Source organism: Chelon labrosus, assembly GCF_963514085.1.
Source record: "Chelon labrosus genome assembly, chromosome: 7".
Classification (NCBI taxonomy): Eukaryota; Metazoa; Chordata; class Actinopteri; order Mugiliformes; family Mugilidae; genus Chelon; species Chelon labrosus.
Window position 1 is genome coordinate 21,344,709 of NC_140343.1, and position 7,794 is coordinate 21,352,502.

Genomic DNA, 7,794 nt, shown 5'->3' on the forward strand with positions numbered 1-7,794 from the left:
TTGTCTTGCCATATGCTGTATAATTTCTGCAGTAAATTATACAATGTGTCCTTTTTAAATATATCTGAGTTGTAGTCTAAACTAGAACCAAATGGAAATATTCTAATAAAATACAAGGATCGCAGCACTGATGTCAATATTTTACATGTACCATTACGGAAATGTACCATAGCAACCCTGCAATTAAAAAAGAAAAAAATAATGAAATATACAATGCATATACAGTATATATCTATTTAAATAATAACTGTAGTTAGGGTTAGGGTGCAGTTCCACCAATGGCCACTTCAGGCTGACTTAAATCCTCAGGGATCCCCGTGTTAAAATGCTTGACTTTAGAGCAGAAAAACATGTTAACAGCATAGTACAAAGACACTTTTCATCTCTATAGCTAATTTCACCACATTTCACCCACCTCAGCTCCACTCTTGCTTCACCTATTTGACCATTTGTAAATAAGCCACAAAAACCCTATGGGTGACGTTGCAGAACGTTACCCATAGGAATTTTTATTCACAGTTAATGCTTTATATGCAGTTTACTCTGTGAAAGATGCTATATACTCACCATATGTTTTGAAAAATGTTCATCTCCTTCAGTAAGATGTACTACATTTCCTTCTTAAATGTGAAATATTCAAATACATGAACCTCAAACATTTAGTGTTTGAATAAAAGTTTGATAAAAGATTTGACACTTTCATTTCTCTTAAAGAACAAAAATTACAAAAAAATGTATTGTACATTAAACACGAATTAACATCAAAACTGTATGTCCATTTAACATCTTCTGTATTTTATTATTATGTTTTTAATCATTAATCTAAAATGGTACCTGTAAATATCCCCTCAAATCTATTAAGGTTTAGAAAAACAACATACAACAAGCATACGCTTATCAGTTTAAGGAATATCTTTTATCCATGGAGTCTCCACTAGAATCTAAACAAAGCCTTGCTGCACAACATAAGCTTGTACAAATATAAACCCACCAGTAGATCTGGAAGAGTTTACAGGGCTAAAACAGTAGAACATAAACTCACCTGATAGGCCTCACCTTTAATCTGATAAACTGACTGAGGCCTGGAGCACATGACTAGACTGAGAAACAACAGAGCTAATGCTGCGACAGGCAAAATGATAAAAATTGTAATGTTTAAATAAAACATACTGTCATATATTTAGAATATGCTGGAACAGTTTCCAGTGGTGCCACATTTCGTCTCTATGTATGTAGAATGTATATACGTAGAGTGTAGAAAGTAGAATGCAGAAGAAGGTAAGAGGCTAATGTTTCCCCCTGTTGGCAAGCTGGTGAATGTTAACTGCAAACCTCAAAACCAAACTAAATGGAATTCAGCATTAATTAAAATTAAAGGTAAACCAGTGTAAATCATGACATAAATCAAGCACACTGTTTTCTCCTGCAGCAATAAAATATTATCATGGGCATTAGGTTGCAGACAGCTATGAAATGAATGTGTACAGGGACTTTAATATGAACGTGGGGTTTAGAGCGTGTGTGTGTGTGTGTGCATGTCTGAGGCGAACGCCAGTCCCCATGCAGACGCTGCTTATTCACCTCCACTGCAGCCTTTCCAGGAGCTTGTCATCAGTGCTTAGTCCCACCACCGCTGACCGTCTGCCCAGCGTCTAATGGGGGCATCCTAAAACAAGAGGCTGGATGACTGACATGGCATTGCTCTCATGTACTGTCTGACATGCAAAATATTGCAGGCAATATGATCATCATCGACCCAGTGAACGGGGCTTGTCTCATGTTGAATACACGCCAGTATGGTGATTTGCATCAGTTGCACAAGTTGCATGTACAGACTAGAACTGAGCTCAGTCAGCACACTTTCACTTGACATTTCAAAACATAATCATGCCGGTCCACTCTGGTGAGATTTATTTCAGCAATAATAACAGGCTGAACACGGATATGGACATAATTTACAAAGGGTTTGTATGACAAATGTCCAGGTGATTGTTTATTTAGCTTAGCATAAATACTGGAAAAAGTTAACCTTAAGTGTTACAAAAAACTTCAAGTGACACACCTCTGCTTCCAGTCAAGTCTGACACATAACCTTAAAATGCAGCTTCAGCTATAGGCTATAGCAGTTTTCCTTTTTTCAGTTCTTGTGCTGAATGAAGCAAATTTTCTGCTGTCTGCGCTGCAATGACAAAAATATAACTAAGGGATTCTAAAGAAAGAGTGATGGTAATCTGCTTTCTGGCTGTGAGTTATACAAGGAGATAGATATCTCTGCAGTTGTCTCTTCAATATGAAGCTAAAGCCAGTAGAAAAAGTATGTAACTAAGTATGTATGTAGCTAGCCTCTCTAAAAGTTAAAAGAATGAGGAGCCCTATAAAATACTACTGTTAAACGTTATCAACCATGTTAAATTTCAGTACCTTTATCTTTACCAAAACCAAAATGTTAAAATGACTAGTCACTGCTAGCTAGCTAGCTGTCTTCAGCCTTTATGCTGAGCTAAGCTAACCTCCGACTGGCTATGTTGTGGCAGGAAAAACAGCTTTTGGTATTCTAAAGCAATGGGTTGAAAATTTGGTAAACATGTTTATACAGTTTCTTGTCTGTCCACTTAATATGAAGCTGTGAAAGCCTGGTGAAAGTTTGTTTAGCTTAGCATTATGCCAGAAATGGCAAAAGTGGCCTTTTTAATAAATGGGATTTTAGTCTTTTCTTGATAATTGTACAGTAGGCTATGCGTGAGAAAATACTGATATTGCCAGTGGCTTCATCCTCTCGTTATAACTTAGTTAGCTGCTTGTTAGCTTGCTAAAGTTCCTTTTGAAGACTGCGTCAATATTAATATGTTATCTGGTCTTTAGTTTGCTAAACTGTTAGCCTCAGTGGCTTCTACATGCCAACAATAGTGTAAGGGCTGATGTTACCAAGCATTTTGTGTACATTACTTGAATTGTGGCTCAGGTGATAGAATGTGTACTTTAGGAATGGTGTGATGTTTTTGTCAAAAATGGACATTTGGCAGTTGTGGAAAACAAATTGCATTTGGTGCACTGTTGTAGGGTAAAAAGTAATGAAAGTAACAATGTTTTTTTTAAAAAAAAACAAAACAATAACACGCTAAAACCATCCCTTCATTTGAATGCATAAACAAGTATAAAAGAATCCTCTGTAGGTAGGAGAGTAGGATAAAGGTTGAACATTTCTTGAATGTCCATCTCATCTTTTGTTTTCCATAACAAGAATCCAGGGTGTGTACTGGGCAGCAGCATTCTGCATAGTTGGAAGGGTTAGTGTATTTGACAGGTCTCCAAGTGTCCCATAGCCCTGAGTTCAGCGAACACGCTCCAGACACAACAGTGACAGCTGGGGGAGGGATAAATAAAAACAGTGTCTCTAGCTCCATTACAAGACAGTGATCCAGACAACAACCCAGTAGCCTCTGTGCGCGTGTACACATCCACATACAGCACAGCACATGGGTGAAGAAGCACATGCACGCTTTTCCTCACACATTGACTCCTTCACACTTACTGTATTCACTGCTGCAAGGGCAACAGATGGAAAACCGAGAGAGGTGAGAAGAGGGGGAAAGCGTCACAGAACATAATAAATGGTGTTGGACTTGGCCCGTTAGCAACCAGCATTCCTCTGACAGGTGTAGCATGTTTACCAAACAAACAAGTAACACAGATGTCAGAGAAATGAAAATGGTGACTTGAGGTTGCATGACCTGTGAAAAGAAGCCTGGTATCCAAGCTGGCATATCTATGAGGGCTTTGAAGGTATTTCAGAGAGATGAGAAGTCTGCGTGCCACACCAGGATTGCAAGAGTGTCTCGCAGAATTTGTCTTATGTTACTCGCCCCAAGCATCCCAGGCAGCTCTGGATGTTAGCTGGGGCCATACAGGGTCACAGGCACTGATGGGCAGTTTTTAAGCCTCTCACTTTGCCAATCACATTCCACTCCGGGGCAGAGGGAAAATCATCTCGCATCACAATCGAGCAAAACAACCACTTCACGTGTCAGGTGAGACATGGAGACTTCCGCTGTGACTTACAGCGACCTTGACCTCCAAAAAAAACACTTGTACCCAACTGTTTCTTCAACAGGCGACATGTTAACTAGCTAATGTGTTTTTAGCTGTCCTAATGTTGTTTCCACACACACCATGATTCTAAAATTAGTTGAAAGCTAACAAAGAACTTAAACATTTTTCTTTTTTTTAACTAGAACCGCCTACTACTCTTAGGACGTGATAAAAGTTGTGACTTGTGTCAGTACATAGCCTTAAACTGCCAGTTGATTATTTTGATGTTCCAATGGTGGAAAATAATTGGAGTGAAGCACAAGCCATATTATCTAGCCCGAGGCACCAGCTTACCTTTCCAGAAAGGAATGTAATCATTAGCTCTGTAAGTCATTTATCTTGTGAGACTAGGTGCCTTCTCTTTGACAAAGCAGTGATGTACACTTTCTGCACTGTATGGCGAGCGGGGAGCAAAGTGTGAGGAAGAATAGTTTAATCACAAGCGTTTAAAAGAAAAGTGCACGAGATTCTCAAACAAATAGTCTCCTAATTAGTTTATTCTGAAATTATGTGTATAACTTGTTGAACGAAGTTGTGTTCATCAGGTGACCACAAACTTGCAAATCTTGATATGGTAGCGCTGAATGAAAAGGCTGGTAAATGGCCAATAAATAAATAAATACATAAATAAAATCTACTACTGCAGCTTTTAAGCGCAGTTAAAACATTTGTCACGCTCAGGTGAAATTATTTTCTAATGATGCTTTTATGTGGATGAGTCATTAGAATTGCTCCTTTGGTTAAAAACGCACCTAAAAATAACATTAAAGATAATAATCCTATTCATACTCATCCTGAAAGTAGCTTCTGCATTGACTTTCAAAGCATAGCATGAGAAAAACAAATCCTGAAACTCCTTAAAAGTCATAATCATTTTTACTACATCAAACATGATTTCCACCGCATTGTCTCAACAACAACTATTCAACTGACTCTGTATTATTTCCCGTTACAGATGGAGTCACTCACATGAATAAAGAGATTTATGGGGAACAATAAATCATTTAACATAACCCGGAGCCACATGAATGCTAGTAAGTTAATTTGCGTTTTTGAGAAAACATTGCCTTTCATATGTAGAGCTGATGATGATCTCACTGGCTACTGTAGCCGCGGAGACAGTGTTTGACTGAAACACACAAGAAAGAATGGAGCACCCTCCTGCAGCACAATCCACCGTGGCGCTCAGTTACAGCTGCAATTGTGTAAAGCCGGAAAAAACGAATTCCTTGTCCTACGTGTTTGAAATTTAAATCAAACTCTTTTGTTGAGAGTACTGACTTCACTGCACTGAGTATGAGACACACATACGTATAAAAGACAACCTCTTTATTTTGGGTTTCTTTGCAGGCATTGAGACTTTATTTTGTGGTAATTTTGCATTTCTTTGTGGTCTTTTCTTGTTTGTTTGTAATAGTTTTATACCATTTTGTGGTAATTCTGCATTTCTTTCTTTGTTGTTTTGTGTATCTGTGGTCATTTTGTGGCTCTAGCGGTCACTCTGTCTCTTAATTTAATGTCCTTTTGAGTCCTGTCCCAGTACAGTACACAATGTACACAGACACTAGAGTGCAAATCAGAGCATTAATTCAGTTGTTGTGCCTTGAGGGCTGAACATAATGATCGGTAAAAAAAAAGGATCATCTGAGGACAAAGGCGGATCATCCAGAGCGACACACCCACGTTCCTTCATGTCTCCTGCACGCACATCAGCACACACAGTGGCCCATATTTATTCTATATACTGGCACTACGAGCAAGTCACATCACATCTAGACATCAGTCAAGAGAAGTGATGCTCCTTGCTGTTACGAAAATAGAGGCTGACAGAAGACATAAAAAAAAAAGCGGAGATTGAAGCTCCATTCATATGTGACACAACATGTAAACTGCAACGGCAAACAGCATAATCACAAACATTATATTAGGAAGTCCTTCATTATTTCAAATGAGATGGGATCAGATGTGTCACACTGTTTTACCTGCAGCTAAGAAATGATGAGGTACAAATGTAAACCATGTAAACCAAATTGAATAAATGCACTTTAATTAATTATATGTTATGCCACTGAACGGCCAGATGACGCAAATGTAAAACTCTTAAGGGGCAGGGAAACTTTACAGCCGCTCATTCGTCTTGCAGTTAATCTTGTTTTCTCAACATCTTTTACAACTTAAAGAGGAGAAATATGGATGAGGTGCTTTGCTCCAGGCATGAGCAGCGCTTGATCCAGGATAAGAGACACGTCCTCACGCTGGGAGGAAACAAGTTAACCCCTCCAAACCCTAAGGTTATGATACATGATACTAAAGGTGCTGAACTTAGCCATATACTTTACCTTGTGGAATTAAAGCTGGGTATATCCCTGAGACATTTAACCTTGTCTCCTGATGAGAACGCCTTGAGAGAGACTAAATCCTGGTAAGTTAGGTTGTCTGGATTCTCTTGTATTTGTCACTCAGGAACAAAACTCACAGCTTCAAGTTCTAATCCTTACAATTGCCATGAATTTAAACCCCATATGGATATTTATTCCAAGTTTGTGCGTGTTAAGCAAAAGTAATGCAATGCACATACATTTATTTATTACTTCTCCGTGTGGCAGTGGTCATTGTTACTTTCAGGCTCCACCCCTCCCCTTGATGGATTAAAGTGCCAAGCGATGTATGAAAAGGATTTAGCTTTGTGGTAAAAAGAAATGTTTCATCAAGCAATCAAATAAGCCTGTGTTGGCTTATTTATATGTGGTTTACATTTTTTTTTCTTCTGCTTTTTTTAAAACGGCTTTATGGATAGACAGAATAAAGCAAGGAAATGCAAGAGAGAAAGCAGGGGGATGACTCATGGCAAATGGGCCAGGTAGTTGGAAACTGAATTGGGGATCTGCTCAAGCTGTGTTCTTAAACCATAATTATGCTTACATGGTTGGGTAGGGCCCACAAATGAGTAAACGACATGCAAATCAAAAATCTGTGTTTTTTCTGATGTGTACTTTGTGTTCTTTTTGCATTTGTTTTGCTAGTTTTACTTCAATTTACTGTGAGGTTGACACTATTGCATTGCCAGGGTGTGCAGTCACCAGGCCTATTTCCTGTTAAGCTATCTTAAACTAGCTAACCTTTGGTGAATTCCACGAAATTGTAAAGAAGATTCATTCATTCATTCATTCATTCATCTTCTGTACCCGCTTGTTCCTGTGAAGGGTCGCGGGGTCTGCTGGAGCCTATCCCAGCTGTCATTGGGCGAGAGGCGGGGTACACACTGGACAGGTCGCCAGTCTATCGCAGGGCTGTAAAGAAAATTGTTAACCCAAATATCTCCTTTTTACTGATAGAAGATTCTGCATCACCCACCCAATTATTCTTTTGATTTAGTTTAGTTTAAGCTTTGATTTCAGTGGGATTTACACCGATCAGGCATAACATTATGATCTTAATATTGTGTAGGTCTTGTGCCTCCAAAACAGTTGTGACTCATCAGAGAATGGACATGGACCTTCTGAGGGTGTCCTGTGGTGTCTGGCAACAGAATGTTGTTAGTGGGGCCTTTGGGTCCTATGGGTTGAGGGGAGGGACCTCTGTGGATCAGGCTTGTTCCAGTGCATCCCACAGATACTTGATCAGTTTGGGATCTAGTGTATATGGAGGCCAGGTCAACACCTTGTGCTGTTTTTCATGTTTTTTGAGTTGTTCCTAAACCGTTTT